This window comes from Pseudophryne corroboree, chromosome 4, assembly GCF_028390025.1.
Source record: "Pseudophryne corroboree isolate aPseCor3 chromosome 4, aPseCor3.hap2, whole genome shotgun sequence".
Taxonomy (NCBI): Eukaryota; Metazoa; Chordata; class Amphibia; order Anura; family Myobatrachidae; genus Pseudophryne; species Pseudophryne corroboree.
Window position 1 is genome coordinate 89,268,908 of NC_086447.1, and position 24,479 is coordinate 89,293,386.

The 24,479-nt window shown below is 47.3% G+C and overlaps 1 protein-coding gene across 3 annotated transcripts in view; it reads left to right on the top strand.

Annotated features, from left to right (window-relative positions):
* The window catches only part of OPN5 (opsin 5), a 255,314-nt gene that overhangs the window by 37,394 nt on the left and 193,441 nt on the right, over positions 1-24,479 (top strand). Inside the window, exon 1 of one of the 3 annotated variants that reach the window (XM_063915250.1) lies at positions 15,292-15,528. The exons of the other annotated variants lie outside the window; for them this stretch is intronic. The gene's annotated coding sequence lies outside the window, so the exon portion shown is untranslated. Of the gene's footprint in view, positions 1-15,291; positions 15,529-24,479 lie in introns of those variants that run through there. 3 annotated transcript variants of the gene reach the window in all.

Consider the following 24,479-nt stretch of genomic DNA (forward strand, 5'->3'; position numbering starts at 1 on the left):
AGTTGATCGTAGCCCTGCAAAATTTTGCAGGGCTACGATCAGGAACAGAGACATGTGGGGGATGCCCAGCACAGGGCCAGTCCGCCCCGCAGGTCAGTTACGCCCCCCCCCCCCCTGCAGAAGTGCAAAAGTATTGCACAGCGGCGATGCTTTTGTACTTCAGGAGTAGCTCCCGGCCAGCGCAGCTTTAGCGTGCTGGCCGGGAGCTACTCATTACTACACGGCCCGCAGCGGCTGGTCAGCAGCAGCGATCGGGTCAGAATGACCCCCATGAGCCGTATGTGCAGGGCAATTTATCCATCATGCACACGGGAATATCAGCTGCAGCAGCTAATTGTGAAGTATTAATATTTTTCCAATACATCTCTCATACTAACTTCCAACATGTACCTGGCTCAATGTTGCCTATATGTTTAAAAAAATCTTTTTCCTTGTGATTGATAATGTGCTGATGAAGAGTTCATACAAACTCCACACAGAGATTCAATATAGAAATTATGATACTAACTAAAAGGCACTATTGATACTTGTCATTTTTTGCAATTGTTTGGTGGTTAAGGTGCGAGTAGAGAGAATTTTTGGTATTTCAATACCACATATATTTCACTGGGATCCGGTCTGAAGATCGACAGTGTCTGCCATACAAGTGGGTGCTGCGTCTGTCTGCCACAAATCGGTCCAGTGCTGAGGCTGTGTTGCCATAATAAATCACTGGGTGCTCTGTCTGCCATACAAGTGGGTGCTGTGCCTGTCTGCCACAAATCAGTCCTGTGCTTGGGCTGTGCTCCATAATAAGTCACTGGGTGCTCTGCCTGCCATACAAGTGGGTGAAGAAACATGAGACCCAGGGCCTGATCAGCCATAAGCCTGCAGCCGGAATGGCTGAGTCCTGGGGGGGCACCGGCACAATAGATGCTTAGGCTCTACCTACTACTGGAAGCTGCAGATTCCATGCAGACAGCATGGAAGACGGCCCTTATAGGAGACAGATGCCAGGGGTATTACTAGACCATTACCCAGCGCTACCCAGAATGAGCATGTAACCCCCTGGCTATAAGCATATAACCCCTATGGCAAAAAGCATATGTAACCCCTGGCAACGAGCATGTAACCCCTGGCAACGAGCATGTGACCGGGTCAGACTTCCGGTCAGCAGAATCAAGGATGCCGGTGGCTTCTCCTCCCACCTCTAGCCACCAACAGCACCGTGGGCAGCAACATGGACATCCATATGTGCAGGGCAATTTATCCATCAGGCACACGGGAATATCAGCAGCGGCAGCTAATTGTGAAGTATTAATATATCTCCAATACATGTGGGAGTGCCAGTAGTGTCCTCGGTGCAGAGGTGTAGGTGGTGTAATCAGTGCAGGGGGGCTGGCAGTATCCCCAGTGCAGGAGTGTCAGTAGTGCGGGAGATGTCCTCCTTGCACTTGGTTGATGGTACCGTGGACACTTCTGGCACTCCCGCACTGAGGACACCTCAGCAGGAAGCGTCCTGCTATGCAAAACCATTCACTCCCGCTGACATCGCTGGGCAGGCAGAAAATCACTCAGTATGTATGCGCTGAGTGGTTTTCTGCCCAGCGATATCGGTGATCACACGGGCTCAGCAAGATCACTCAGCACACAGAGCTGCACCAGCGATGTGTGCTGAGCGATCTGTCACTGCCCGTGTTTGCAATAGAGAAAACATGGGTGATGACTAGATCTTTCAATCATGCAGGGACGCACATCACTATCGCTATAGTCCATACACACATAGCGATTTGTGCTGTATTTCTAAGTGACTCAGCAAATCAATTAGAAAAGCAGCCCAAATCGCTATGTGTGTGTGATTGTATTCAGGTCGTTCTGATGTACAGTATTGCCAGCTTTAGAGTCCAGTTCTTAATTGTGTAGGTGTGAAAATCTCAGTGTGAGAGGCCTTTGAAGTAGATTCCTTGGGGAATAGAGATACAGCACAGTAACATGTATTCTGGGTGGGGGAAGGGCTGCTGTCCTGGAATTTGAAATAAACAGTGAACTTTTAGCAATTCAGAGCCTCAGTTTATTAATGCAAAAATTGGAGTTATTTGTTACTCAGAGCACAGAGGTGAATGAAGTCTAAAGTGACATTAAAGAATAAGTTAATTAAAACCTAATAGTGCTACAAGGTAACGGAACATATTATAAGACTTTGCAATGATAAAATAATTCCAACTAAATAGTATAAATATACTGTAAGTTAGACAAAACTGAATGCAATCACTTGGATGCTTTGTACAATCCATACACAATTACAGTATACAGTGTTGCAGAGGTGACTACTTTTTTTTTTTTAAACAATTTTCAAGATTGCATAACAAATGTAATACTAGGGTGAAGTACATGTTACAGATAAAATATAACAAATTAATTAATTTAAGCAGGTAGTCTAATTTTGATATTTCAAGCATTTGCAGAAAGGATGAGTACGATAGGTAAAGGGCCCTTTATGCAAATTCTATGCATTATTCGTTTGCGTACTGTCTTTTTTGATGTGTCGACATATGGCCTGTCGACAAATATTGGTCAACCTAATGACTGTTGACCTTCTTTTTGTCGACAATATGATCCATTCCAATTACATGCAGCTGGCTTGTCCATTTCTTTCTATAATCACTGGCAGCACAGAAAATAAATGGTCTACATAATTATTACAGGTCTCCAATGTAAGTACGTTTTTCCAAAATGTATTGATGCCATCAATCAGTTGCTCTTTTGTCCTTGGCTTACATTGAGACCGAATATAACTTTTCATTTGAGACCACACTAGCTCGATAGGATTCATGTCCGGTGATCTGTGAAAAGTCAATAAAGGGAGAGAATTTAAAAATGGAATATTTGGCATTTCATGCTTTACAGTGCGGGAGGTGTCCTCAGTCCATGAGTGCTAGCAATAGGTGTGCCGTCAGGGCAGGGGTGTCGGCAGTGCAAAAGGTGTCCTCATTGCAGGAGTGCCAGCAGTGAGGGCGGTGTCCTCATTGCAGGAGTTCAGGGGTGCCAGCAGTGTGGGAGTGCCGGAAGTGTCCTCAGTGCAGGGGTGCCGGCAGTGTCGGCAGTGCAGGAGGTGTCCTTAGTGCAGGAATTCTGGCAGTATCCCCAGTGCAGGAGTGTCAGCAGTGCAGGCAGTGCCGGTGGTGTCCTCAGTGCAGGGGTGTCGGCAGTGTGGGAGTACTGGAGGTGTCCTTAGTGCAGGAGTTCAGGGGTGTCGGCAGTTTGGGAGTGCCAGAAGTGTCCTTGGTGCAGGGGTTCCAGCAGTGTTGGCAGTGTGGGAGGTGTCCTCAGTGCAAGAGTTCAAGGGTGCTGGCAGTGTCGGCAGTGTGGGAGTGTCTGAAGTGTCCTCGGTGCAGGGGTGCCAGCAGTGCGGGAGGTGTCCTCAGTCTAGGAGTGCTGGCAGTATCCCCAGTGCAGGTGTGCCGGCAGTGTCGACAGTACGGGAGGTGTCCTTAGTGCAGGAATTCTGACAGTATCCCCAGTGCAGGAGTGTCAGCAGTGCAGGCAGTGCCGGTGGTGTCCTCAGTGCAGGGGTATCGGCAGTGTCGGCAGTGCGGGAGTACTGGAGGTGTCCTTAGTGCAAGAGTTCAGGGGTGTCGGCAGTTTGGGAGTGCCATAAGTGTCCTCGGTGCAGGGGTTCCAGCAGTGTTGGCAGTGTGGGAGGTGTCCCCAGTGCAGGAGTTCAGGGGTGCTGGCAGTGTCGGCAGTGTGGGAGTGTCGGAAGTGTCCTCGGTGCAGGGGTGCCAGCAGTGCGGGAGGTGTCCTCAGTCTAGGAGTGCTGGCAGTATCCCCAGTGCAGGTGTGCCGGCAGTGTCGACAGTGCGGGAGGTGTCCTCATTGCAGGAATTCAGGGGTGCCGGCAGTGTGGGGTTGCCGGAAGTGTCCTCGGTGTAGAAGTGTTTCATGCTTTACAGTGCGGGAGGTGTCCTCAGTCCATGAGTGCTAGCAATAGGTGTGCCTGCAGGGCAGGGGTGTCGGCAGTGCAAAAGGTGTCCTCATTGCAGGAGTGCTGGCAGTGAGGGCGGTGTCCTCATTGCAGGAGTTCAGGGGTGCCAGCAGTGTGGGAGTGCCGGAAGTGTCCTCTGTGCAGGGGTGCCGGCAGTGTAGGAGGTGTCCTCAGTGCAGGAATGCTAGCAGTATACCCAGTGCAGGAGTGTCAGCAGTGCGGGAAGTGCCGGCGGTGTCCTCAGTGCAGGGGTACCGGCAGTGTCGGCAGTGCGGGAGTACTGGAGGTGTCCTTAGTGCAGGAGTTCAAGGGTGTCGGCAGTGTGGGAGTGCCAGAAGTGTCCTTGGTGCGAGAGGTGTCTTCAGTGCAGGAGTGCTGGCAGTATCCCCAGCGCAGGGGTGCCAGAAGTGTCAGCAGTCAGGGGTGCAGGCAGTGTGGGAGTGCCGGAAGTGTCCTCGGTGCAAAAGTGCCGGCAGTGTCGGCAGTGCAGGGGGTGTCCTCAGCGCAGGAGTGCTGGCAGCATCCCCAGTGCAGGGGTGCCGGCAGTGTGGGCAGTGCCGGCGGTGTCCTCAGTGCAGGGGTGCCGGTGACTTACTTACCTGCTGCAACGTTTTCAGCCTGTTCGGTCCTGGCTCTGACGTCAAACACCCGTCCTGGACACGCCTGCGTTTCTCTCACTACACCCGCGTTTTCTTACCCCCCCATCTCCCCGAAAACAGCTGCAAACGGTGAGTTGATGCCCAGGTACCACCTCCGCCTGTCAATCTTCGTGCGATCATTGCAGCGATCGCTTTTTTCGGTTCCAGCGTCGTTTCCCGTCGATGGCCGTGCGTGCGCATAGCGGCCGTCGCACATGTGCAGTAGGGACCCGATTGCAGCTGTGCGAACGACAACACGCTGCGATTGGGTCATAATGACCCCCTAAGTCCAGAAGTACTTAGAAACTGCACAACATTTTTTATCATAACAGGCCTGCACAAGTGATCAAAGCCTTGGTATGGGAAAAAAAACAACCCCCATAGGCGGAGGTTAGTTTGTCGCACGGGCTGAAAAAAGCATCTTCGACTGATCAACTCGTAATAAGGCCCTTTATTTGGAAATATTTTATCATTGCAAAATCTTATAATATGTTCTTTTACTCTATAGCACTAAGGTTTTTATTAACTTATTATTTAATTTCACTTTAGATTTCATTCACCTCTGTGCTTTGAGCAACATACTGTATACTGTAGTAAGCAGGGACGTGCCCACCGCACGTCACTGATAGTAACATCCCCCAGCCAGGATAAAATCTGTAACCCCCAAGGAGTCTACTTCAAAGGCCTCTCACACTAAGATTTTCACACCTACACAATTAGCAATTAGACTTTAAAGCTGGCCATACTGATTACAGTGTCTATTTAACAGCAATGTTAGTGCAAAGCTATGTTACGTGATGCACTGGCCACCCAGTGGTGAAACTATCAATTGTCACGAATTGTCACGGCACAATATGACGGCACAAAAGCACAAGGAATATATGTCATGCCAAATTTACTACCATAGCTCTGTTTTCAGAAAGGTAATAGTGGACACATCTGTATGTACTGGTGTGTGTGAGTACAGCACTGCAGGATATAATGATCTGGTGATATGTATACATGTACTGGTGTGTGTGAGTACAGAACTGCAGGGTATGATTTGGTGATATGTATACATGTACTGGTGTGTGAGTACAGTGCTGCAGGGTATAATGATCTGGTGATATGTATACATGTACTGGTGTATGTGAGTACAGCACTGCAGGGTATAATGATCTGGTAATATGTGTATACATGTACTGGTGTGTGTGAGTACAGTGCTGCAGGGTATAATGATCTGGTAATATGTGTATACATGTACTGGTGTGTGTGAGTACAGCGCTGCAGGGTATAATGATCTGGTAATATGTGTATACATGTACTGGTGTGTGTGAGTACAGCACTGCAGGGTATAATGATCTGGTAATATGTGTATACATGTACTGGTGTGTGTGAGTACAGCGCTGCAGGGTATAATGATCTGGTGATATGTGTATATATGTACTGGTGTGAGTACAGCACTGCAGGATATAATGATCTGGTGATATGTGTATATATGTACTGGCGTGTGTGAGTACAGCACTGCAGGGTATAATGATCTGGTGATATGTATACATGTACTGGCGTGTATGAGTACAGCGCTGCATGGTATAATGATCTGGTGATATGTGTACAGATGTACTGGTGTATGTGAGTACAGCGCTGCAGGGTATAATGATCTGGTGATATGTATACATGTACTGGTGTGAGTACAGCGCTGCAGGATATAATGATCTGGTGATATGTGTATATATGTACTGGTATATGTGAGTACAGCGCTGCAGGGTATAATAATCTGGTAATATGTGTATACATGTACTGGTGTGTGTGAGTACAGCGCTGCAGGATATAATGATCTGGTGATATGTGTATATATGTACTGGTGTGTGTGAGTACAGCGCTGCAGGGTATAATGATCTGGTGATATGTATGCATGTACTTGTGTGTGTGAGTACAGCGCTGCAGGGTATAATGATCTGGTGATATGTATACATGTACTGGTGTGTGTGAGTACAGCGCTGCAGGGTATAATTATCTTTTGATATGTGTATACATGTACTGGTGTGAGTACAGCGCTGCAGGATATAATGATCTGGTGATATGTGTATATATGTACTGGTATATGTGAGTACAGCACTGCAGGGAATAATGATCTGGTAATATGTGTATACATGTACTGGTGTGTGTGAGTACAGCACTGCAGGGTATAATGATCTGGTGATATGTATACATGTACTGGCGTGTGTGAGTACAGCGCTGCAGGATATAATGATCTGGTGATATGTGTATATATGTACTGGTGTGTGTGAGTACAGCGCTGCAGGGTATAATGATCTGGTGATATGTATACATGTACTGGTGTGTGTGAGTACAGCACTGCAGGGTATAATGATCTGTTGATATGTATACATGTACTGGTGTGTGTGAGTACAGTGCTGCAGGGTATAATGATCTGGTGAAATGTATACATGTACTGGTGTGTATGAGTACAGCGCTGCAGGGTATAATGATCTGGTGATATGTGTACATGTACTAGTGTGTGTGAGTACAGCACTGCAGGGTATAATGATCTGGTAATATGTGTATACATGTACTGGTGTGTGTGAGTACAGCGCTGCAGGGTATAATGATCTGGTGATATGTGTATATATGTACTGGTGTGTGTGAGTACAGAGCTGCAGGATATAATGATCTGGTGATATGTGTATATGTGTACTGGTGTATGTGAGTACAGCACTGCAGGGTATAATGATCTGGTGATATGTATATATGTACTGGTGTGTGTGAGTACAGCGCTGCAGGGTATAATGATCTGGTGATATGTGTATATATGTACTGGTGTGTGTGAGTACAGAGCTGCAGGATATAATGATATGGTGATATGTATACATGTACTGGTGTGTGTGAGTACAGAGCTGGAGGGTATTATGATCTGGTGATATGTGTATGTATGTACTGGTGTGTGTGAGTACAGAGCTGCAGGATATAATGATATGGTGATATGTATACATGTACTGGTGTGTGTGAGTACAGAGCTGCAGGGTATAATGATCTGGTGATATGTATACATGTACTGGTGTGTGTGAGTACAGCGCTGCAGGGTATAATGATCTGGTGATATGTGTATATATGTACTGGTGTGTGTGAGTACAGCGCTGCAGGGTATAATGATCTGGTGATATGTGTATATATGTACTGGTGTGAGTACAGCACTGCAGGATATAATGATCTGGTGATATGTGTATATATGTACTGGCGTGTGTGAGTACAGCACTGCAGGGTATAATGATCTGGTGATATGTATACATGTACTGGCGTGTATGAGTACAGCGCTGCATGGTATAATGATCTGGTGATATGTGTACAGATGTACTGGTGTATGTGAGTACAGCGCTGCAGGGTATAATGATCTGGTGATATGTATATACATGTACTGGTGTGAGTACAGCGCTGCAGGATATAATGATCTGGTGATATGTGTATATATGTACTGGTATATGTGAGTACAGCGCTGCAGGGTATAATAATCTGGTAATATGTGTATACATGTACTGGTGTGTGTGAGTACAGCGCTGCAGGATATAATGATCTGGTGATATGTGTATATATGTACTGGTGTGTGTGAGTACAGCGCTGCAGGGTATAATGATCTGGTGATATGTATACATGTACTTGTGTGTGTGAGTACAGCGCTGCAGGGTATAATGATCTGGTGATATGTATACATGTACTGGTGTGTGTGAGTACAGCGCTGCAGGGTATAATTATCTTTTGATATGTGTATACATGTACTGGTGTGAGTACAGCGCTGCAGGATATAATGATCTGGTGATATGTGTATATATGTACTGGTATATGTGAGTACAGCACTGCAGGGAATAATGATCTGGTAATATGTGTATACATGTACTGGTGTGTGTGAGTACAGCACTGCAGGGTATAATGATCTGGTGATATGTATACATGTACTGGCGTGTGTGAGTACAGCGCTGCAGGATATAATGATCTGGTGATATGTGTATATATGTACTGGTGTGTGTGAGTACAGCGCTGCAGGGTATAATGATCTGGTGATATGTATACATGTACTGGTGTGTGTGAGTACAGCACTGCAGGGTATAATGATCTGTTGATATGTATACATGTACTGGTGTGTGTGAGTACAGTGCTGCAGGGTATAATGATCTGGTGAAATGTATACATGTACTGGTGTGTATGAGTACAGCGCTGCAGGGTATAATGATCTGGTGATATGTGTACATGTACTGGCGTGTGTGAGTACAGCGCTGCAGGATATAATGATCTGGTGATATGTGTATACATGTACTAGTGTGTGTGAGTACAGCACTGCAGGGTATAATGATCTGGTAATATGTGTATACATGTACTGGTGTGTGTGAGTACAGCGCTGCAGGGTATAATGATCTGGTGATATGTGTATATATGTACTGGTGTGTGTGAGTACAGAGCTGCAGGATATAATGATCTGGTGATATGTGTATATGTGTACTGGTGTATGTGAGTACAGCACTGCAGGGTATAATGATCTGGTGATATGTATATATGTACTGGTGTGTGTGTGTGAGTACAGCGCTGCAGGGTATAATGATCTGGTGATATGTGTATATATGTACTGGTGTGTGTGAGTACAGAGCTGCAGGATATAATGATATGGTGATATGTATACATGTACTGGTGTGTGTGAGTACAGAGCTGGAGGGTATTATGATCTGGTGATATGTGTATGTATGTACTGGTGTGTGTGAGTACAGAGCTGCAGGATATAATGATATGGTGATATGTATACATGTACTGGTGTGTGTGAGTACAGAGCTGCAGGGTATAATGATCTGGTGATATGTATACATGTACTGGTGTGTGTGAGTACAGCGCTGCAGGGTATAATGATCTGGTGATATGTGTATATATGTACTGGTGTGTGTGAGTACAGCGCTGCAGGGTATAATGATCTGGTGATATGTATACATGTACTGGTGTGTGTGAGTACAGCGCTGCAGGGTATAATGATCTGGTGATATGTATACATGTACTGGTGTGAGTACAGCGCTGCAGGATATAATGATCTGGTGATATGTGTATATATGTACTGGTGTATGTGAGTACAGCGCTGCAGGGTATAATGATCTGGTGATATGTATACATGTACTGGTGTGAGTACAGCGCTGCAGGATATAATGATCTGGTGATATGTGTATATATGTACTGGTATATGTGAGTACAGCGCTGCAGGGTATAATAATCTGGTAATATGTATACATGTACTGGTGTGTGTGAGTACAGAGCTGCAGGATATAATGATCTGGTAATATGTGTATATATGTACTGGTGTACGTGAGTACAGCGCTGCAGGGTATAATGATCTGGTGATATGTATACATGTACTGGTGTGTGTGAGTACAGCGCTGCAGGATATAATGATCTGGTGATATGTGTATATATGTACTGGTGTGTGTGAGTACAGCGCTGCAGGGTGATATGTATACATGTACTGGTGTGTGTGAGTACAGCGCTGCAGGGTATAATGATCTGGTGATATGTATACATGTACTGGTGTGTGTGAGTACAGCGCTGCAGGGTATAATGATCTGGTGATATGTATACATGTACTGGTGTGAGTACAGCGCTGCAGGATATAATGATCTTGTGATATGTGTATATTTGTACTGGTGTATGTGAGTACAGCACTGCAGGGTATAATGATCTGGTAATATGTGTATACATGTACTGGTGTGTGTGAGTACAGCACTGCAGGGTATAATGATCTGGTGATATGTATACATGTACTGGCGTGTGTGAGTACAGCACTGCAGGGTATAATGATCTGGTGATATGTATACATGTACTGGTGTGTGTGAGTACAGCACTGCAGGGTATAATGATCTGGTGATATGTATACATGTACTGGCGTGTGTGAGTACAGCACTGCAGGGTATAATGATCTGGTGATATGTACATATGTACTGGTGTGTGTGAGTACAGCACTGCAGGGTATAATGCTGGGTGATATGTGTACATATGTAGTGGTGTGTGTGAGTACAGCGCTGCAGGGTATAATGATCTGGTGATATGTGTATATGTACTGGTGTGTGTGAGTACAGCGCTGCAGGATATAATGATCTGGTAATATGTGTATACATGTACTGGTGTGTGTGAGTACAGCACTGCAGGGTATAATGATCTGGTGATATGTATACATGTACTGGTGTGTGTGAGTACAGCACTGCAGGGTATAATGATCTGGTGATATGTATACATGTACTGGTGTGTGTGAGTACAGCACTGCAGGGTATAATGATCTGGTGATATGTATACATGTACTGGCGTGTGTGAGTACAGCACTGCAGGGTATAATGATCTGGTGATATGTACATATGTACTGGTGTGTGTGAGTACAGCACTGCAGGGTATAATGATCGGGTGATATGTGTACATATGTACTGGTGTGTGTGAGTACAGCGCTGCAGGGTATAATGATCTGGTGATATGTGTATATGTACTGGTGTGTGTGAGTACAGCGCTGCAGGATATAATGATCTGGTAATATGTGTATACATGTACTGGTGTGTGTGAGTACAGCACTGCAGGGTATAATGATCTGGTGATATGTGTATATGTGTACTGGTGTGTGTGAGTACAGCGCTGCAGGGTATAATGATCTGGTGATATGTATACATGTTCTGGTGTGTGTGAGTACAGCGCTGCAGGGTATAATGATCTGGTGATATGTGTCTATGTACTGGTGTGTGCGAGTACAGCGCTGCAGGGTATAATGATCTGGTGATATGTGTATATATGTACTGGTGTGTGTGAGTACAGCGCTGCAGGGTATAATGATCTGGTGATATGTGTATACATGTACTGGTGTATGTGAGTACAGCACTGCAGGGTATAATGATCTGGTGATATGTATACATGTTCTGGTGTGTGTGAGTACAGCGCTGCAGGGTATAATGATCTGGTGATATGTGTATATATGTACTGGTGTGTGTGAGTACAGCGCTGCAGGGTATAATGATCTGGTGATATGTATACATGTACTGGTGTGTGTGAGTACAGTGCTGCAGGATATAATGATCTGGTGATATGTGTATATATGTACTGGTGTGTGTGAGTACAGCGCTGCAGGGTATAATGATCTGGTGATATGTGTATACATGTACTGGTGTATGTGAGTACAGCGCTGCAGGATATAATGATCTGGTGATATGTGTATATATGTACTGCTGTGTGTGAGTACAGCACTGCAGGGTATAATGATCTGGTGATATGTATACATGTTCTGGTGTGTGTGAGTACAGTGCTGCAGGATATAATGATCTGGTGATATGTGTATATATGTACTGGTGTGTGTGAGTACAGAGCTGCAGGGTATAATGATCTGGTGATATGTGTATATGTACTGGTGTGTGTGAGTACAGCGCTGCAGGATATAATGATCTGGTAATATGTGTATACATGTACTGGTGTGTGTGAGTACAGCACTGCAGGGTATAATGATCTGGTGATATGTGTATATGTACTGGTGTGTGTGAGTACAGCGCTGCAGGGTATAATGATCTGGTGATATGTGTATATGTGTACTGGTGTGTGTGAGTACAGCGCTGCAGGGTATAATGATGATCTGGTGATATGTATACATGTACTGGTGTGTGTGAGTACAGCACTGCAGGGTATAATGATCTGGTGATATGTGTATACATGTACTGGTGTGTGTGAGTACAGCGCTGCAGGGTATAATGATCTGGTGATATGTGTATACATGTACTGGTGTGTGTGAGTACAGAGCTGCAGGGTATAATGATCTGGTGATATGTGTATATGTACTGGTGTGTGTGAGTACAGCGCTGCAGGATATAATGATCTGGTAATATGTGTATACATGTACTGGTGTGTGTGAGTACAGCACTGCAGGGTATAATGATCTGGTGATATGTGTATATGTACTGGTGTGTGTGAGTACAGCGCTGCAGGGTATAATGATCTGGTGATATGTGTATATGTGTACTGGTGTGTGTGAGTACAGCGCTGCAGGGTATAATGATGATCTGGTGATATGTATACATGTACTGGTGTGTGTGAGTACAGCACTGCAGGGTATAATGATCTGGTGATATGTGTATACATGTACTGGTGTGTGTGAGTACAGCGCTGCAGGGTATAATGATCTGGTGATATGTGTATACATGTACTGGTGTGTGTGAGTACAGCACTGCAGGGTATAATGATCTGGTGATATGTATACATGTACTGGTGTGTGTGAGTACAGCACCGCAGGGTATAATGATCTGGTGATATGTGTATACATGTACTGGTGTGTGTGAGTACAGCGCTGCAGGGTATAATGATCTGGTGATATGTATACATGTACTGGTGTGTGTGAGTACAGCACTGCAGGGTATAATGATCTGGTGATATGTGTATACATGTACTGGTGTGAGTACAGCGCTGCAGGATATAATGATCTGGTGATATGTGTATTATGTACTGGTGTGTGTGAGTACAGCGCTGCAGGGTATAATGATCTGGTGATTATTCTGTGTCACATTCCATGATCATCCCCCTTCCAGCTACACGCTGCATTCTGTGTTATACAATCCTCTGTGAGAAGTGGAATCATTTGTAGCCGCTCCATTCATTTATAATGGGTATAGGCGTAAGAACAGGCAGCGCTTTAGCAGCTACATCCACAGACAGAGCTGCCTGTGATTGGAGGGTTGAGTCTATTCACTTTACTGTGGTTAGGTTTTAATTGATTAGTACTGTACTGTTCTCATCGCTCAGCACCTACGCTTTCATCTCCAGAGATCCCGTGTTCAGAGCAGACACAGTATAAATACTGTAAGCAACAGAGACAGTGGTTTTAAAGCACAGGTGTATGCTAACTACAACTACTCTTAGAATGCATCACCAGTTTCATCAATTACATATGCAAATGCTACTGTAAATTTGTTATTGTCATTTTACTTGTCCACATCTGTTATCTTCAAATGTAATTTAATAATACAGCAAGAGTTAGAAAAGAATGCCCTGCACTGTCTCTGTCTGGCACTAGGACCCTGGACTGGCAGAGGTGCAACCTCCAACCTTATGTGCTGCTGCGCATGATCGTCCATAAAGCATGTCTTCAGCTCTGTCCTCCATGCAAGAAGGACATTCCCCTGAGAGTCTCCAGTGTTACACACATATGAGATGGCAGGGATGCGGCGGTCTGGATACCGACGCCGGAATCCCGACCACTGACAGTGCCGACAGTTGGAATCCTGGCTAACAGTGGCTATTCCCACTCATGGGTGTCCATGAAACCCATAGAGTGGAAATAGAACCTGTGGCAAGCCCACAGCGTGGCGAGCGCAGTGAATCCCCAAGAGGCTTTGTTGCTCTCTCCCCCCTGCCGGCATTCTGGCGGCTGGGATCCCGGCGTCAGTATGTAGACCACCAGGATCCAGCCGACGGCATACCGTTACATACCCAGATGGGATTACAGAGACCAGTGACCCATTACAGTACTGTAGTTCCACTGCACCACTGCCGCTATACTGCTACATGTACAGAGCCAGTGAGCGTACTCCACTACCACCCCTCTATGTACAGACACAGGTGTGTGCTCCCATCTGTCGCACATTACCTGCACTCCCCTATATGTTCCTGGCTGGATTTGGTGCATACATTACATACCTGCTACATTAAACCTGTGCTATCCTGTAAACAAGTTCTGCCTGAATTATAAATCTAAGACCTGATAAAGTTATCTACCGTGTGGCATAGCCCCCATCACATACTGCACCTCTGCCACCTATATCCACTATAGGATCTGCCAATAGAAAGAGTCTACGATAGCTGATTGCACAGAACAATAAAGCGCTACGCTACTACTGTATGCAGGAAGCATAGGGCAGATGTACCAAGCCTTGGAGAGAGATAAAGTACCAACCAATCAGCTTCTAACTTTTCAAACACAGCCTGTTAGGAGCTAATTGGCAGGTACTTTATTTCTCACCACTTTATCTCATTCCAGTACACCCCTATATGTTTATTGGGAAATACCTTGAGATCTGTCATGGTTTGGAATCTTTTGTGGTGTTGGCAGGTAGTCTCCATGGTAACGCTGATTGCAGTTCACAGACGTATCGTCCGTACATACTGGCCGACGGACCTGCGATATATCGTCCGTTCACGAGAACGCCCGATATATCGGCCAGTGGGAGTTTAGATACACTCCCAGAGGGCGGCGGCTTAGCGTTTGCACGGCTGCTAAAAGCAGCTAGCGAGCGAACAACTCGGAATGAGGGCCTATGTACGGCAAGGGTCTGGAATGAGGGGATGTGGGCAGTGATGTGCACATGCAGGTTGTGTGAGTACAGATAGGACATGGAGTAGAAGTAAAGACATACCTCCCAACTGTCCCGATTTTGGCGGGACAGTCCCGTTTTTTACGGTCTGTCCCGCTGTCCCACCCGAAGGACGCAGTGTCCCGAGGGTGCGGCTGGCAGTTGGGAGATCCCCCCTGTCACTCGCTGCTCTGAGCAGAGCAGTGGTGAATAGATGCCATGCGCATGCGCACAGCGTCTATTCACGGCAGAGAGGGACAGGGGGCATGACCAGCAGCTCTCACAGTATTGTACATGCCCACATAATGACGAAAACGGGGCGTGGCTTGCGATCATGACACTTGCCACGAGGCCACGCCCCCTTTCCGTTAGACCACGCCCCCTAAAATCAGATAGTGTCCCTCCTCGGCTGAGATAAAAGTTGGGAGGTATGGTAAAGATGAAAAGTGCAACTAAATTAACCTGGTAAAAGCTGAAAATGTTGCTGCCTGGTGGTGAATGCATTACAGGAGCTCTCCCCCTGGTGTACTGTACGTGTGACACTGTGACTGTGCCTGATTGGTCACACATGCTGAAAACACATTCATCATACCCCGCAGCTGTACCTTTTTGGCAGGTACAGTACCTTTTTTTAATGATCTGTACCGATATTTGGCTCTCCAAACTTCCATTGAAAGTATAGGAAAGGGGGCGTGACCACACCCCCCTTTACACGTGGCCACGCCCCTTTTCCTAATTTGTACCGATTTGTATGTGTAAAATGTTGGAGGGTATGCATTCATTTATGCTAAAACTTTAATGCTGCTCCAATAGTGTTTGAAAAGTGACTATTGGGGGGTCATTCCGAGTTGATCGCTCGCTGCCGTTTTTCGCAGCGCAGCGAACAGGTTACTACTGCGCATGCGTATGTACCGCAATGCGCAGGCACGTTGTACGGTTACAAAGCGGATCGTTGCCGGGCGATGGACTTAACAAAGAATCCATTCGCACAGCCGATCGCAAGGAGATTGACAGGAAGAGGGCGTTTATGGGTGTCGACTGACCGTTTTCTGGGAGTGTTTGGAAAACACAGGCGTGTCCAGGTGTTTGCAGGGCGGGTGTCTGACGTCAGTTCCGGGACCAAAAAGACTGAAGTGATCGCAAGGGCTGAGTAAGTCCAGAGCTACTCAGAAACTGCAAAAAACTTTTTCATCCCGCTTGGCTGCACACACGTTCGCACACTTGAAAAGCAAAAATACACTCCCCCATGGGCGGCGACTAATTTAGATTTGTACGTAAACCCGATTATGTACAGTATGTATCCGATGGTTGGGGGCCTGCGCAGATGCAAGACACATTCTGCACATGTGCAGTGCTTGGGGGTTGGAGTAGGCGCAGCAAAGTTATCTTTCTTCAAAATGTCGAACCATTTTGTAGGCGTGACGGGTCCAGGGTCTGTGTCGTTGGGTGATCGGCGGCCAGCCTGGGTAAGCTTCAGGTTGTGACTGCTGCCTGGAAACAACGCAAATTGTGACCGATGGTGATCTGAGGCTGTGTCCTCAGATGTAACACTCAGATCTCGCAAATGCTAACAGGAGGCGTCTATCTCCTACAGACCCCTCTTTTCCTACAGACCCCTCTTCTCCTGCAGGCGCCTATCTCCTACAGATGTCTATTTCCTACAGACCCTATCTCCTACAGACAGTGCCAGATTAAGGTCCACATGGGCCTGGAGCTGAAATTTATGAAGGGCCTATTGTGTGCTTTGGTAGGAGGTGTGACAAGTGCTTGCGGTGGGGCTGGTCTAAAAAGGGGGTGTGGCCCGTGCGCTGGGTGTGGCATGGAGGTCATAGCTAGTGCCTACCTTCGACCACTTAACAGTGCTCGTCGAAATGGGAATTTTGCAGTGGGGGTATGGGAAATGAAACGGGAGTACTGTAGCACACGCCAAAAAAGGGGGCATGGCCACTGAAAAAGAGTGTGTCCTTAGAAGTATATGCACTAGTGTGCCCCCTCCCCTTCGAGTCAGTATATGCATCAGTGTGCCCCATCCTCCTAGTCTGTATGTGTATTAGTGTGCCCCCCTCCTAGCCTGTATATACTGTATATATGGATTCAGTACCGGATCCCGACGGTCATAAGACCGACGCAGGAATCCTGACAGGTGGGATCCCAGAGGCGAGAGCAGCGCGTTACCTCGTGGGCTTGCTGTGCTTCGGGCCCAGTGACGAGCTTTTCTCGCCTCACTAATTTATTACTGGGGGGAAGGGGTTGTGGACCACCACCTGAGTGGGGATTCCGGGCTGCGGTCGGGATTCCTAACGCCTGGTTTCCCTTCGCTGTCGGGATTCCGGCAACAGTATCCTGACCGCCGGGATCCTGAAAGTCGGGAAACTAACTGCTTCCCATATCTATCTATCTATCTATCTATCTATCTATCTATCTATCTATCTATCTATCTATCTATCTATCTATCTATCTATCTATACACTTCCAAAGCAGTCCACACTCTAGCCTTAGTAGCATATTCTGGGGTAGCATCCATATGTAGATAAGGTCACCATGACCTATGAACTCAAATATAGAACCAGTAATAAGGAGCACTCACCAGTCTTCAAAAGCCTTTTCTTTATTGTCACCAAATCAAACCATTGGTAAAAGGGTATCGATGTTTCGGTCAAATGGGACCTTGACAAAGGTTTTAGATAGATAGATATATATATATATGTGTGTGTGTCTCCTTCATTTACATCCTTCAAGATGCTCACTCAAAAACATCAACACAGTCCAAGTGCAGCCGCAGATGGTTAGGTACTGGGGAGGGAAAGTTGGGTTTAGGTACTTAGAAGGTTCAGTTAGGGTTAGGCACCAAGCGGGGAGGGTTAGGTTATGCACCAAGTGGGGAGGGTAGGGCTAGGCAACAGCGGGGAGGGTTAGGATGTGCACCAAGTGGGAAGGGTAGGGCTATGGTTAGGCACCAGCGGGGAAGGTTAGGTTATGCACCAAGTGGGGAGGGGAGGGAGGGTTAAGCACCAGCGGGGAGGGTTAGGTTTAGGCAGCGGGGAAGGGAGGGTAGGGTTAGGCACAACCGGGGAGGGTTAGGGTAGGGTCTAGGGGAGGGTTACAGTACTTTCTGGGGGGCTGAAGGCATTCTGATGGTTGAAAAAATAGGATGCTTCAAGAACCATGGGGTATAGACGGGATCCGCAGGAGACATGGGCACTTTAAGACTTTAAATGGCTGTGAACTGACTCCTCCCTCTATGCCCCTGCTCCAGACTCCAGTTATAGGAACTGTGCCCAGGGAGACGGACATTTCGAGGAAAAGGATTTATTGTTAAACTAAGGGTGAGATACATACCAGCTCACACCACAAACACGCCGTACAACATGGCATTAAACAGAAGTCCAGTCAATGGCATGAACAAAATCAGCAACAGGCTGACCATAACTGAAACACAACCTTTGTGTAACACAAGCAATAACTATTAAACAAGTACTGCAGATAGTGTCCGCACAGGGACGGGCGTCCAGCATCCTCTACAGACTAAGAGAAAAGGTTTTACCGGTAGGTAACAAAATCCTATTTTCTCATACGTCCTAGAGGATGCTGGGGATGCTTCAAGAACCATGGGGTTTATACCAAAGCTCTAGAACGGGCGGGAGAGTGCGGATGACTCTGCAGCACCGATTGACCAAACAAGAGGTCCTCCTCAGCCAGGGTATCTAACTTGTAAAACTTTGCAAAGGTGTTTGATCCCGACCAAGTAGCAGCTCGGCAAAGCTGTAATGGGCAGCCGGCCAGGATGAGCCCACCTTTCTGGTAGAATGGGCTTTCATCGATTTCGGTAACGGCAATCCTGCCGTAGAATGAGCCTGCTGAATCGTATTACAGATCCAGCGTGCAATAGTCTGCTTGGAAGCAGGAGCCCCAATCTTGTTGGGAGCCCACAGGACAAACAGAGCCTCTGTTTTCCTAATCAGAGCCGTTCTGGCGACCTAGATTTTCAAAGCTCTGACTACATCGAGAGACTTCGACTCCGCCAAGGCGTCAGTAGCCACTGGCACCACAATAGGCTGGTTTACGTGAAACGATGAAACCACTTTTGGCAGAAATTGCTGACGAGTTCTCAACTCCACTCTATCTGCATGGAAGATCAAATAGGGGCTTTTGTGAGACAAAGCCGCCAATTTAGACACCTGCCTTGCGGATGCCAAGGCCAATAGCATGACCACTTTCCAAGTAAGGAATTTCAACTCAACCTTACGCAAAGGTTCAAACCAATGAGATTGTAGGAACTGCAACACCACATTAAGATCCCATGGTGCCACTGGGGGCACAAAGGGAGGTTGGATGTGCAGCAAGCCCTTCACAAAGGTCTGAATTTCTGGAAGGCAGGCCAATTCTTTCTGAAAGAAAATAGATAAGGCCGAAATTTGTACTTTAATGGAGCCTAACTTTAGGCCCGCATCCACACCTGCTTGCAAAAAATGGAGCAAACGCCCCAGCTGAAATTCTTCCGTAGGAGCCTTCTTGGATTCACACCAAGACACATATTTTCTCCAAATACGGTGATAATGCTTTGCCGTTACATCTTTTCTAGCCTGAAGTAGTGTGGGAATGACTTCACTGGGAATACCCTTTTGGGCTAGGATTTGGCGTTCAACCGCCATGCCGTCAAACGCAGCCGCGGTAAGTCTTGATACACGCACGGTCCTTGCTGTAACAGGTCCTCTCGTAGAGGAAGAGGCCAGGGATCTTCTATGAGTAATTCTTGAAGATCTGGATACCAAGCCCTCCTTGGCCAGTCCGGAACAATGAGGATCGCCTGAACCTTTGTTCTTCTTTTGATCTTTATCACCTCCGGAATGAGTGGAAGTGGAGGGAACACATAGACCGACTGAAACACCCACGGTGTCACCAGGGCGTCCACCGCTATTGTTTGAGGGTCCCTCGACCAGGAACAATATCTCTGAAGTTTCTTGTTGAGGCGGGACGCCATCATGTCTATTTGAGGAATTCCCCAACGACTTGTCACTTCTGCAAAAACCTCTTGATGAAGACCCCACTCTCCTGGATGGAGATCGTGTCTTCTGAGAAAGTCTGCTTACCAGTTGTCCCCTCCTGGAATGAAGACTGCTGACAGAGCGCTTGCATGTCTTTCCGCCCAGCGACGAACTTTTGTGGCCTCGGCCATCGCCGCTCTGCTCTTTGTTCCGCCCTGGCGGTTTATGTATGCCACTGCTGTTATGTTGTCTGACTGAATCAAGACTGGCAGACCGCGAAGAAGATGTTCCACTTGCAGAATGCCGTTGTAAATGGCCCTTAATTCCAGAATGTTTATGTGCAGACAAGCTTCTTGGCTTGACCATTTTCTCTGAAAGTTTCTCCCCTGTGTGACTGCTGCCCAGCCTCGGAGACTTGCATCTGTGGTCACCAGGATCCAATCCTGAATCCCGAACCTGCGTCCCTCCAGAAGGTGAGAACTGTGCAGCCACCACAGAAGGGAGATACTGGTCCTGGAAGATAGGATTATTTTCCGGTGCATGTCCAGGAGAGACCCGGACCACTTGTCCAACAGGTCCCACTGAAACACCCTGGCATGGAACCTGCCATACGGAATGGCCTCGTAGGCTGCCACCATCTTCCCCAGTAACCGAGTGCATTGAAGAACTGACACTTTTGCCGGTTTCAGAATCTGTTTTACCATATTCTGTATTTCCAGAGCCTTTTCCACTGGAAGAAAAACTCTCTGTAATTCTGTATCCAGAATCATATCCAGGAACGACAGCCGTGTCATCGGAGCCAACTGTGATTTTGGCAAGTTTAGGAGCCAACCATGTTGTTGCAGAATTGTCAGTGCGAGCGCAACATTTTTCAGCAATTGCTCCCTGGATCTCGCCTTTATGAGGAGATCGTCCAAGTACGGGATAATTATAATTCCCTGCCTGCGCAGGAGAACCATCATTTCCGCCATAACCTTGGTAAAAATCCTTGGTGCTGTGGACAGACCAAACGGGAGCGTCTGAAATTGGTAATGACAATTCTGAACAGCAAACCTCAGGTATGCCTGATGTGGAGGATATATGGGAACGCGTAAGTAAGCATCCTTTATGTCAACCGACACCATAAAATCGCCATCCTCCAGACTGGAGATCACTGCTCGGAGAGATTCCATCTTGAATTTGAATTTTTTTAGAAAGAAATTGAGGGATTTTAGGTTCAGAATCGGTCTGACTGAGCCATCCGGCTTCGGGACCACGAACAGACTCGAATAAAAACCCTCCCCCCGTTGTGACGGGGGTACCGTGACAATGCTTTGATTTTGACACAGCTTTAGTATTGCCGCGCATACTACCTCCCTTTCTAGATGAGAAGCTGGCAAGGCCGATTTGAAAAATCGGTGAGGGGGCACGTCTTGAAACTCTAATTTGTACCCTTAGGTTACTATTTCCAATATCCAAGGATCCAGGTCCGAGTGTACCAAGACCTGACTGAAGAGTTTGAGACGTGCCCCCACCGGTGCGGACTCCCGCAGAGGAGCCCCAGCGTCATGCGGTGGATTTGGTAGAAGCCGGAGAGGACTTCTGCTCTTGGGAACTTGCCACAGCCTGTGACCTCTTTCCCCTTCCTCTTCCTCTCGCAGCAAGGAAGGAGGACCCTCGTCCTTTTTTGAATTTATTGGGCCGAAAGGACTGCATCTGATAGTGGGGCGTTTTCTTCTGTTGTGCAGGAACATAAGGTAAAAATGACGACAACCCGCGGTAGCCGTAGATACCAGGAGCCGGATGTACTAAGCGGAAAATGCGGTAAACTCCCTGTTTACCGCATTTTCCTGATGTACTAACCCCCGGCCGGCAGGTCAGCGCCTATGGGCTTCTCTCCGCGGCGCTGTGTGAGGGATCCGATCGGATCCCTCCCAGCATGCCCTGCGGCCGCCCCCGTCACCCCGCGCATGCGCAGACTGACTCCTGGGGCCGAATCCCGGAAGTCAGGCTGCCGCTGCGCATCGCGGAGGACAGCTCTTATCGGAAGAGCTGTCCTCCACAATGCTGATCGCATATGTTAGTACATATGCGATCAGCATCGTGGCGCAGGGCGGCGATGTACATTAGTACATTCCGCCCCAGGTCAGTGAGGCCGTCACCAAACAAGACACTACCGTTAAACGGTAAAGACTCCATCACCTTCTTAGAGTCAGCATCCGCATTCCATTGATGAATCCACAATGCTCTCCTAGCCGAGACAGCCATGGCATTGGCCCTTGATCCCAAAAGGCCAATATCCCTTGCAGCTTCTTTTAAATATGCTGCAGCGTCCCTGATATGACCCAGAGTCAAAAGCACGTTATCCCTGTCCAGGGTATCTATCTCAGATGACAAGTTATCTGCCCACTGCCCATTTTTCAATAGCGCTATTCACCCATGCCGAAGCAACGGCAGGCCTGAGTAGCGAACCTGTAGTGACATAAATGGATTTTAGTGTATTTTCCTGCTTACGATCCGCAGGATCCTTTAGGGCTGCCGTGTCCGGAGACGGAAGCGCCACCTTCTTGGACAGACGCGATAGAGCTTTGTCCACTGTGGGGGTTGACTCCCACTTTTCCCTGTCCCCCGAGGGAAACGGATATGCCACTGGAATTCTTTTGGGAATCTGTACCTTCTTGTCAGGATTTTCCCAAGCCGTTTCAAAAAGAGCGTTCAGTTCATGAGAGGGAGGAAACGTTACCTCAGGTTTCTTTCCTTTAAACATACAGACCCTAGTATCAGGAACAGCAGGGTCCTCCATGATATGTAATACGTCTTTTATCGCCACAATCATGTACTGAATGCTCTTAGCCAGTTTAGGATTTAATCTGGCATCACTATAGTCGACACTGGAATCAGAGTCCGTTCGGTATCTGTATCTGCTATCTGGGTAAATGCACGTTTCTGTGACCCCGAAGGGGTCTGAGCTTGTGACAATGCATCTTCCATGGATTTCCTCCATGTCTGGTTCTTAGACTCTGATTTATCTAATCTCTTAGTCAACCGAGCCACATTTGCATTCAAAACACTCAACATATTTACCCACTCAGCAGTCGGCAGTGCCGACAGGGTCACTCCCACCTGCTTTTCTGTCCCCACTCCGGCCCCTTCCTGCGAATAGCACTCAGCCTCAGACATGTCGACACACACGTACCGACACCTACAAACACACTGGGCTATAGGGGACAGACCCACAGCAAAGCCGGTTAGAAAGACACAGAGGGAGTTTGCCAGCTCACAACCCAGCGCCCAACCCGGTACTGAGACTTTACCTCCAATGCCTCAGACCTGCTAGCGCTTTTATAATAAAGATAATAGCACCAAATCTACTGTGCCCCCCCCCCCCTCCCCGTTTTGCACCCGGTTACTTGGACAGCAGTGTGGAGGTCAGGGCCAGCGTCTCTGCAGCTTCTGTGAAGAGAAAATGGCGCTGGTCAGGGCTGTGAGGGCTAAGCCATGCCCCCTCACCGGCGCGCTTCAGTCCCGCTCAAATCTACATAATTATACTGGCGGGGGTCTATATTTAGTGCCTAGGCACTTTTAATATACTTATTTGCCAGTCAAAACTTCAGTATTCATGCTGCCCAGGGCGCCCCCCCTGCGCACTGCACCCTGTCAGTGCCGCTGTGTGTTTGGGAGCATGGCGCGCAGCACGACCGCTGTGCGGTACCTCTACACTGAAGTCTTCTGCCGTCACTGAAGTCTTCTTTTCTTCTTTTACTCACCCGGCTTCTTTCTTCTGGCTCTGCAAGGGGGTGACGGTGCGGCTCCGGGAACGAGCAGCTAGGTGCACCAAGTGATCGGACCCTCTGGAGCTAATGTTGTCCAGTAGCCTAAGAAGCTGAGCCTTTGAACTCACAGAAGTAGGTTTGCTTCTCTCCCCTCACTCCCACGATGCAGGGAGCCTGTTGCCAGCAGTGCTCCCTGACCATAAAAAACCTAACATAAGTCTTTTTTCAGAGAAACTCCGGAGAGCTCCCATGTGTGTGACCAGTCTCCCTGGGCACAGAATCTAACTGGAGTCTGGAGGAGGGGCATAGAGGGAGGAGCCATTTCACACCCATTTAAAGTCTTAAAGTGCCCATGTCTCCTGCGGATCCCGTCTATACCCCATGGTTCTTGAAGCATCCCCAGCTTCCTCTAGGACGTATGAGAAAAAAATTACACAACTTAAAAATAAACAATAAATATTACATAAATAACAAGCTACTTAGTCAGGATTCACATAAAATCTCACAGAAAGCATCTATAATTAATGTTCACATTTAACCCCATTGGAGCGATAGTTTGTAATGTGAAAATATATATATGTGGAGGGGTTGGGTTCGAAATGTCGGGGGTCAGAATATTGACCGTGGCATCCCAATGGTGAGAATCCTGACAGGGGCAAGGTAAGTATACTGACCTACCTCCAATGCCTCTCTAACCCTCTGTGCCCGTAGTCTAAACGTAACCCTCCCTAGCCCGGAGTCTAACCCTAACCCTCCCTGCTGATGCCTATACTTAATCGCCTTTCCCGCAGCCTAAACCTAACCCCGCCCTTCCTGGAGCCTAAACCTAA